Genomic DNA, 10,096 nt, shown 5'->3' with positions numbered 1-10,096 from the left:
TCAAGTTTCCGGTTAATACAATTCTAGCATGAATAATAAACATTTATCATGATATAAGGAAATATAAATAACAACTTTATTATTGCCTCTAGGGCATATTTCCTTCACTACGTTCACATACAACGGGTGCAAGACAGTTTTGCACATGCGGAATACTCGGGTTAAACTTGACGAGCCTGGCATGTACAGACATGGCCTCGGAACAAAGGAGACCGAAAGGTCAAATATGAATCATATAGTAGATATGATCAACATAGAGATGTTCACCATTGATGACTACTCCATCTCACGTGATGATCGAACATGGTTTAGTTGATTTGGATCACGTATCATTTCGATGACTTGAGGGATGTCTATCTAAGTGTGAGTTCTTATGTAATTTGATTAATTGAACTTAATTTATCATGAACTTAGTCCTCATAGTATTTGCAAATTATGTTGTAGATCAATAGCTTGCGATGTAGCTCCCCGTTTATATTTTGATATGTTCCTAGAGAAAAATAAGTTGAAAGATGATAGTAGCAATGATATGGACTGGGTCTGTGATCTGAGGATTATCCTCATTGCTGCACAGAAGAATTATGTCCTTGATGCATTGCTAGGTGACATACCTATTGCCGGAGCGGATGCAGATGTTATGAATGTTTGGCAAGCTCGGTATGATGGCTACTTCATAGTTTAGTGCGCCATACTTTACGGCTTAGAATTGGGCCTGCAAAGACATTTTGAATGCCACGAAGCATGTGAGATGTTCCAAGAGCTGAAATTGGTATTTCAAACTCATGCCCGTGTCGAGAGGTATGAAAATTCTGTCAAGTACTTTCCCTACAAGATGGAGGAGAATAGCTCAGCCAGTGAGCATATGCTCAGAATGTCTGGGTACTACAATCACTTGAATCAAGTGGGAGTTAATCTTCCAGAGAAGATAGTGATTGAAAGAGTTCTCTAGTCACTATCACCAAGCTACTAGAACTTCGTGATGAACTATAATATGCAAGGGATGAAGAAAATGATTCCCGAGCTCTTGGCGATGCTGAAATCGACAAAAGGTAGAAATCAAGAAAGAGCATCAAGTGTTGATGATTAACAAGACCACTAGTGTCAAGAAAAAGGGCAAGGGAAAAAAGGTAACTTCAAGAAGAATGGCAAGCAAGTTGCCACTCCCATGAAGAAGTCCAAAGCTGGACCTAAACCTGAAACTAAGTGCTTCTACTGCAAAGGGAATGGTCACTAGAAACGGAACTACCCCAAATAATTGGCGGATAAGTAGGATGGCAAAGTGAACAAAGGTATATTTGATATACATGTTATTGATGTGTACTTTACTAGTGTTCATAGTAACCCTAGGTATTTGATACCGGATTAGTTTCTAAGATTAATAACTCGAAACAGGAGTTGCAGTATGAACATAGACTAGTTAAGGGCGAGGTGACGATGTGTGTTGGAAGTGATTCCAAGGTTGATACGATCACCATCGCACACTCCCTCTACCTTCGGGATTAGTGTTGAACCTAAATAAATGTTATTTGGTGTTTGCGTTGAGCATGAATATGATTTGATCATGTTCATTGCAATACGATTATTCATTTAAGTCGGAGAATAATTGTTGTTCTGTTTACATGAATAAAACCTTATATGGTCATCCACCCAATGTGAATGGTTTATTGAGTCTCGATTGTAGTGATACACATATTCATAATATTGATGCCAAAAGATGCAAAGTTGATAAAGATAGTGCAACATATTTGTGGCACTGCTGTTTAGGTCATATTGGTGTAAAACGCATGAAGAAACTCCATGCAGATGGACTTTTGGAATGACTTGATTATGAATCATTTGATACTTGCGAACCATGCCTCATGGGAAAGATGACTAAAACTCTGTTCTCCGGAACAATGGAGCGAGACAATGACTTATTGGAAATAATACATACCGATGTATGAGGTCCGATAAGTGTTGAGGCACGCAGTGGGTATCGTTTTCTCTAACCTTCACAGATGATTTGAGCAGACGTGGGTATATCTACTTAATAAAACATAAGTCTGAAACATTTGAAAAGTTCAAGGAATTTCAGAGTGAAGTTGAGAATTATCGTACCAAAACAATAAAGTTTCTACGATCTGATCGCGGAGGTGAATATTTGAGTTACGAGTTTGGCCTTAATTTAAAACAATGTGGAATAATTTCACAACTCACGCCACCTGGAACACCACAGCGTAATGGTGTGTCCGAATGTCATAACCGTACTTTATTAGATATGGTGCGGTCTATGATGTCTCTTACCGATTTACCACTATCGTTTTGGGGTTATGCATTAGAGACAACTGCATTCCCGTTAAATAGGGCACCGTCTAAATCCGTTGAGACGACACCGTATGAAATATGGTTCGACAAGAAACCTAAGCTGTCATTTCTTAAAGTTTGGGGTTGCGACACTTATGTCAAAAGTCTTCAGCCTGATAAGCTCGAACCCAAATCGGAGAAGTGCATCTTCATAGGATACCTTAAGGAAACAATTGGGTACACCTTCTACCATAGATCAGAGGGCAAGATCTTTGTTGCCAAGAATGGAACCTTTCTAGAGAAGGAGTTTCTCTCGAAAGAAGTGAGTGGGAGGAAAGTAGAACTTGATGAGGTAATTGTGCCTTCTCTCGAATTGGAAAGTAGCTCATCACAGAAAACTGTTCCAGTGATGCCTACACCAACTAGAGAGGAAGCTAATGATGATGATCATGAAACTTCAGATCAAGTTACTACTAGACCTCGTAGGTCGAACAAAGCATGTTCCGCACCAGAGTGGTACGGTAATCCTGTCCTGGAAATCATTGTTGGGAAATGTAGTATTTCAATAAAAATCCTACGATCACGCAAGATCTATCTAGGAGAAGCATAGCAACGAGCACGGAGAGTGTGTCCACATACCCTCATAGACCAAAAGTGGAAGCGTTAAGTAACGCGGTTGATGTAGTCAAACGTCTTCACGATCCAACCGATCAAGTACCGAACGCACGGCACCTCCGCGATCTGCACACATTCAGCTCGGTGACGTCCCTCGAACTTCTAGATCCAGCTGAGGTCGAGGGAGAGTTTTATCAGCCGACGTAGGGCTTCGCCTAAGCACTACAACGATATGACTGAGGTGGAAATATGTGGAGGGGGCACCGCACACGGCTAAACAATCAACTTGTGTGTCTATGGGGTGCCCCTCCCCCTTATATAAAGGAGGGGAGGAGGGGGCCGGCCGGCCTCATGGTGCGCCCCCAAGGAGGGGAATCCTCCTCCTACTAAGAGTAGGTTCCCCCCTTTCCTAGTCCTAATAGGAGGGGGAAGGAAGGGGAAGAGGAGAGGAAGGAAAGGGGGCCAGCCCCCCTCCCAATTCAGATTGGGCTTGGGGGGAGGCGCCCCACCTCTTGGTCGCCTCCTCTCTCTTCCACTAAAGCCCATGTAGGCCCATTAAGCCCCCGGGGGGTTCCGGTAACTCTCCGGTACTCCGGTAAATGCCCAAACTCATCTGAAACCATTCCGGTGTCCAAACATAACCATCCAATATATCAATCTTCATGTCTCGACCATTTAGAGACTCCTCTTCATGTCCGTGATCACATCCGGGACTCCGAACAACCTTCGGTACATCAAAACACATAAACTCATAATACCAATCGTCATCGAACGTTAAGCGTGTGGACCCTACGGGTTCGAGAACTATGTAGACATGACCGAGACTCACTTCCAGTCAATAACCAATAGCGGAACCTGGATACTCATATTGGTTCCTACATATTCTACGAAGATCTTTATCGATCAAACTGCATAACAACATACGTTGTTCCCTTTACCATCCGTATGTTACTAGCCCGAGATTCGATCATCGGTATCATCATACCTAGTTCAATCTCATTACCGGCAAGTCTCTTTACTCGTTCCTTAATGCATCATCCCATAACTAACACATTAGTCACATTGCTTGCAAGGCTTATAGTGATGTGCATTACCGAGAGGGCCCAGAGATACCTCTTCGACAATCGGAGTGACAAATCCTAATCTCGATCTATGCCAACTCAACAAACACCATTGGAGACACCTGTAGAGCATCTTTATAGTCACCCAGTTACGTTGTGATGTTTGATAGCACACTAAGTGTTCCTTCGGTATTCGAGAGTTGCATAATCTCATAGTCATAGGAACATGTATAAGTTATGAAGAAAGCAATAGCAATAAACTAAACGATCATAGTGCTAAGCTAACGGATGGGTCAAGTCAATTACATCATTCTCTAATGATGTGATCCCGTTCATCAAATGACAACTCATGTCTATGGTTAGGAAACTTAACATCTTTGATTAACGAGCTAGTCAAGTAGAGGCATACTAGTGACACTCTGTTTGTCTATGTATTCACACATGTACTAAGTTTCCGGTTAATAAAATTCTAGCATGAATAATAAACATTTATCATGATATAAGGAAATATAAATAACAACTTTATTATTGCCTCTAGTGCATATTTCCTTCAGTCTCCCACTTGCACTAGAGTCAATAATCTAGATTACATTGTAATGATTCTAACACCCATGGAGTCTTGGTGCTGATCATGTTTTGCTCGTGAGAGAGGCTTAGTCAATGGGTCTGCAACATTCAGATCCGTATCTTGCAAATCTCTATGTCTCCCTCCTTGATTTGATCACGGATGGAATTGAAGCGTCTCTTGATGTGCTTGGTTCTCTTGTGAAATCTGGATTCCTTTGCCAAGGCAATTGCACCAGTATTGTCACAAAAGATTTTCATTAGACCCGATGCACTAGGTATGTGTTGGATTTCGGGTTCCGGCAAAACCCTCAAGCTTTGAACACTAGGGTGCGCACGAAGATCTCTCCTCTCCCAAGCTCTCGCACTCCACGATCTCACGGACTAGCTCGCCGAACCCAAAGAACACGGGGACACAAGATTTATACTGGTTCAGGCCACCGTTGTGGTGTAATACCCTACTCCAGTGTGGTGGTAGTTCATTGTCTCTTGGGCTGAGGATGAACAGTACAAGGGAAGAACAGCCTCCTGAGGAGAGGTGTTCTTGTGCTCGGTGAACTTGTGGGTGTGAGGATGGAAAATGGAACCGATCCCCTTCCTACTATGGTGGCTAGTCCTATTTATAGAGGCCCTGGTCCTCTTCCCAAATATTGAGCGGGAAGGGATCCCACAACGGCCAAGTTTGAAGGGGGACAGCTAGTATAGCTTATCTTGACAAAAGTAGTCTTCGCCTGCCAAAGGCTCTGGTGGTGACGCCGTCTTGGGCTCCATGGTGACCTCCGTCCTGTCGTCCTGCTGGTCTTGGTCTTGTTGCACCGATATGGTAACCTTTGCCTGATGCCTCGGGACTCCTCGCCTGCGCTTGCCCCTTTAGCACCAAAGAGGAAACGAGGACACTGCGATCGCTGGCGCCCGCCTGGCCTTGATAGTCAGGCTTACGTCACGGGAAACCTCGCGAGGTACCCCTTGCCTTGATCTCTCCGCCCCTCGCGAGTAAGCCAGGTGAGGCCGCTCCCGAGGAGGTCTTGTGTCATCCGCCTCGCGAGGCTTGGCCCCTCGCGAGGGTCTTGAGTACTTGCTGGTGAAGATGGGCCATACGTGTCCACTTGGAGAGCCACGCCGTGGGCCGCAGGCAGGCAAGTCTGGGGACCCCCGTTCCCAGAACACCGACAGTAGCCCCCGGGCCCAAGGTGCGCTCGGACTTGGCTTTGAGGCGAAGCCAAAGGGCAAGTGCGGAGCACCGCGGGACCCAATAGCCTACGGCCTCGGTCGATGTGTGGCGGTTGATTGGATGTGGGTGTCTCCGCTTCCCCACGCAGCCCTGATACCCGCCTGGCTAGGTGGCCACCGCAGTCTACACGGTTTCCCTCTCATTGTTGCGGCGCACTCCCCCAATTCTTCCACCTCCTCGAAGTTCGGCCCCTTCTCCCAATCCAATCTAAGCTCAGTCCTCCCATCGCCATGGTGCCGGATCGAACGGAGAAAGGGAAGAAGCCCCTGTCCTCTGTCGAACTACCTCCGGCCATTGAGCCTGCCATTGGCAGGTCGCTGGTGCTCAATCGAGAAGCCATGGACAAGGTGCGCCCCATGCTCACCTCCAGATTCAATGAGTGGGGAGGGACGGTGGCCTGGCCTACGTCTCGAGCTCGTGTCGACAGGACAGCCACCGAGGTCCCATTCTTCATCGACACCCTGTGGGCTGGCCTGGTTCCTCCTTTCTCCGCCCTCTTCAACGTAGTGCTTGCCCATTATCAGATCCACATGCTGCACCTTGATCCCCAATCCGTGACCCTTCTTGCCATATTCGCTTTTGTTTGTGAGGCCAAGGTGGGCATTGCTCCTTCCGTGGCTCTTCTTCGCCACTTCTTCTCGTTGCACCTGATTGATCCCCGCCAGAGCTCGGGATGCCTGAGCTTCCAGGTCGTGGCGGCGACGGTCGTCGCGGGGATCGACTTCGAGCTTCCACCATCCGCGAGCGAGTTTTGGACGCAGTGTGTATTCGTTCATGTCGGTGTGCCCAGCTGTTGGGGAACGTAGTAATTTCAAAAATTTCATACACACACGCAAGATCATGGTGATGCATAGCAACGAGAGGGGAGAGTGTTGTCTACGTACCCTCGTAGACCGTAAGCGGAAGCGTTATATCAACGCGGTTGATGTAGTCGTACGTCTTCACGATCCGACCGATCCAAGTACCGAAAGCACGGCACCTCCAAGTTCTGCACACGTTCGGCTCGGTGACGTCCTCGCCTTCTTGATCCAGCAAGAGGGGCGAAGTAGTAGATGAGTTCCGGCAGCACGACGGCGTGGTGACGGTGTTGGTGAAGAACAATCTTCGCAGGGCTTCGCCTAAGCACTATGAAAACTATGACGGAGGATAAGCTAGAGGAGACGGGGTTGCCGGCACACGGCTTGGTGTTTCTTGATGTGTCGTGGGTGCTAGCCCTACCCCTCTATTTATATGTTGAGCCTTGGGGTCAACACTTGGAGTAAAAGCCTCCACAAAGTCGGTTTCACCCGAAAGGCAAGAGTCCTTCTCGGACGCCAGGGCAAGACGCCAGGGTTCCCGGCATGTGGACCCAGACGCCAGGGACCCTGGCGTCCGGCCCCTGGACTCTGCAAAACTTCCTTTTGCGCTTTCCAAAAACCTCGTGGCCTTTCCCCTTTGGCCCAGATAAAGTGTTCTCGTGCCCAAACATTTCGGGAAACATCCGGAACCCCTTCCGATGGATTCTGGAACCTTTCCGGAGATCAAACACTACTATCCACATATCAATCTTCACTTCCGGACCATTCCGGAGTTCCTCGTCATATCCGTGATCTCATCCAAAACTCCGAACAACATTCGATCACCAACATACATAACTCATAGTACTATATCGTCAACGAACGTTAAGCGTGCGGACCCTACGGGTTTGAGAACTATGTAGACATGACCGAGACACCTCTCTTGTCAATAACCAATAGCGGGACCTGGATGCCCATATTGGCTCCTACATATTCGACGAAGATCTTTATCGGTCAGACCGCATAACAACATACATTGTTCCCTTTGTCATCGGTATGTTACTTGCCCGAGATTCGATCGTAGGTATCTCAATACCTAGTTCAATCTCGTTACCGGCAAGTCTCTTTACTCGTTCCGTAATACATCATCCCGCAACTAACTCATTAGTTGCAATGCTTGCAAGGCTTATAGTGATGTGCATTACCGAGTGGGCCCAGAGATATCTCTCCGACAATTGGAGTGACAAATCCTAATCTCGAAATACACCAACCCAACAAGTACCTTTGGAGACACCTGTAGAGCACCTTTATAATCACCCAGTTATGTTGTGACGTTTGGTAGCACACAAAGTGTTCCTCCGGTAAACGGGAGTTGCATAATCTCATAGTCATAGGAACATGTATAAGTCATGAAGAAAGCAATAGCAGAATACTAAACGATCGAGTGCTAAGCTAACGGAATGGGTCAAGTCAATCACATCATTCTCCTAATGACGTGATCCCGTTAATCAAATGACAACTCATGTCAATGGCTAGGAAACATAACCATCTTTGATCAACGAGCTAGTCAAGTAGAGGCATACTAGTGACACTCTGTTTGTCTATGTATTCACACAAGTATTATGTTTCCGATTAATACAATTCTAGCATGAATAATAAACATTTATCATGATATAAGGAAATAAATAATAACTTTATTATTGCCCCTAGGGCATATTTCCTTCAGTCTCCCACTTGCACTAGAGTCAATAATCTAGTTCACATCGCCATGTGATTTAACATCAAATAGTTCACATCTTTATGTGAACACCCATAGTTCACATCGATATGTGACCAACACCCAAAGGGTTTACTAGAGTCAGTAATCTAGTTCACATCGCCATGTGACTAACACCCAAAGAGTACTAAGGTGTGATCATGTTTTGCTTGTGAGATAATTTTAGTCAATGAGTCTGTCACATTCAGATCCGTAAGTATTTTGCAAATTTCTATGTCTACAATGCTCTGCACGGAGCTACTCTAGCTAATAGCTCCCACTTTCAATATGTATCCAGATTGAGACTTAGAGTCATCTGGATCAGTGTCAAAACTTGCATCGACTTAACCTTTTACGACGAACCTTTTGTCACTTCCATAATCGAGAAACATATCCTTATCCCACTAAGGATAATTTTGACCGCTGTCCAGTGATCTACTCCTAGATCACTATTGTACTCCCTTGTCTAACTCAGTGTAGGGTATACAATAGATCTGGTACACAGCATGGCATACTTTATAGAACCTATGGCTGAGGCATAGGGAATGACTTTCATTCTCTTTCTATCTTCTGCCGTGGTCGGGCTTTGAGTCTTACTCAATTTCACACCTTGTAACACAGGCAAGAACTCTTTCTTTGACTGTTCCATTTTGAACTACTTCAAAATCTTGTCAAGGTATGTACTCATTGAAAAAACTTATCAAGCGTCTTGATCTATCTCTATAGATCTTGATGCTCAATATGTAAGCAGCTTCACCGAGGTCTTTCTTTGAAAAACTCCTTTCAAACACTTCTTTATGTGTAGCGACCAGACCTCAAATGGTCTGTGCTGCTGTGCACCAGTGTCATCCCTGGATCAGTAATGCTGACACGCACAGTACAAATGGAGGATTTATAACAGAGTAGCAATCACACACTTATTACATCGAATATCTCCGAAGAGATTAAGTATGATAAATATGGCTTAAGGCCATCTAATACGATAACAACGGAAGACTTGGAAGATAAGTGAGTCCATCAACTCCAGCGGCATCACTGAGTATAAGACCACGACCTAAGCCACCTTACTCGTCGTCTGAAAAGTCTGCAACATGAAACGTTGCAGCCTGAAAACGGGTCAGCACATAGAATATGCTGGCAAAGTAACACATAGAGAGTAATGAACAGTAATAATGCTATACTACATGCATATATGGCTGGTGGAAAGCTCTATGGTTACAATTTTTGCGAAAAGCCAATTTTTCCCTACTACAAAGGAATAAATTTTTATTTAACTATCATGGTGGTTGTTAAACATTGAGAAGGTACCTCCAACTCAATCCCAATTTAAGTGTCATCATTAACCCAACAAAATTAATTAAAAGTAACATGGTGATGAGATTCAAATGATAATCCAGGTACTAGATACTCAAGTTGTCCATAACCGGGGACACGGCTAACCATGATTAGTTTGTACACTCTGCAGAGGTTTGTGCACTTTTCCCCACAAGACTCGATCGCCTCCGTTTTACTTCTCGCACTACATGGTGTTTGAGAAACGGATGACCGAGACACAGTCTTTCAGAAACAATCACTCTCCGAGGGTCCTTGAGTTGCTTAGGATTTATCGAGGATTTTGTCAAAATGCAATAAAACATGATATGCAATGATGATCTATGTATAACATACCAAATTGAAAATTTGGGATGTTACAAACCTACCCCCCTTAAGTTGAATCTCGCCCTCGAGATTCGGGTTGGCTAGAAAACAGGTGGGAGTGGTCCTTCCGTAGATCTTCCTCTCGCTCCCAGGTGGCTTCATCTTCCGTGTG

Source organism: Aegilops tauschii, chromosome 5, assembly GCF_002575655.3.
Source record: "Aegilops tauschii subsp. strangulata cultivar AL8/78 chromosome 5, Aet v6.0, whole genome shotgun sequence".
Lineage (NCBI taxonomy): Eukaryota > Viridiplantae > Streptophyta > Magnoliopsida > Poales > Poaceae > Aegilops > Aegilops tauschii.
The sequence above is the reverse complement of the archived record's forward strand: the minus strand, read 5'-3'. Positions refer to the sequence as shown.